Here is a 719-nt window from a genome sequence, read left to right as displayed (position 1 = left end):
TGAACTAATGGCGCCAACCGCGCCTCCCGCGACCTGCAGAGGATGAGCTCCGGTGACCTGCGGCAGAGGAGGCGGTCCTTTCCTCCCCTTGGCCACTTTCCCCGTGTGGCATTCCCGTTGTTGAGGGCGTCCAAACCGTCGTCGTAGCCTCCGGCCGCCGCCAGATGTAAGTCAGATGGGGGGTGGGAGAGTACGGCAGCGGGAGGGCCAACGCTGCGAAGACGCTCGCTCGCTGTAGCCGCGCTCTTGCCAGTCCCTCAGAACAGGGGCTCGCCGCATCTCCGTGTGCACCAGGCCGCTTCCGGTGGCTGCAGCAGGTGAGCCAGGTGTTGGCCGCCAGCGTCCACCTCCAGGGTCAGCCTGCTGCTGTTCCCTGCAGCTGCTGTTTCATGAAACGGTGTGGTCCATGATCTGCAGTGGTGGCAATTGGCCGGCGGTGGCGGTGGCGGCGGGTAGTCCGCTGCCGTGCCGTCGTGGTGGTGGTGGTGGTGGTGGCCTTGGGCGAAGAACTGGTACTCGCGCAGCCGGTGTTCCTGATGATGCTGATGATGCTGAAGAACGGGCGAGATCATGTGGTGTGGGCAGTTGCTGGCGCCGCACAAACTGCATGACATGGACATACTGCTAGCTAGCTCTATCGTTTGCTTGCTTGCTTGTTTGTTTCTGGTGTGATCTGGTGCGTGGAGGAGGAGAGATGTCGAGTACTAACTACTAAGGCA

Source organism: Triticum aestivum, chromosome 4B (assembly GCF_018294505.1).
Source record: "Triticum aestivum cultivar Chinese Spring chromosome 4B, IWGSC CS RefSeq v2.1, whole genome shotgun sequence".
NCBI lineage: Eukaryota > Viridiplantae > Streptophyta > Magnoliopsida > Poales > Poaceae > Triticum > Triticum aestivum.
The sequence above is the reverse complement of the archived record's forward strand: the minus strand, read 5'-3'. Positions refer to the sequence as shown.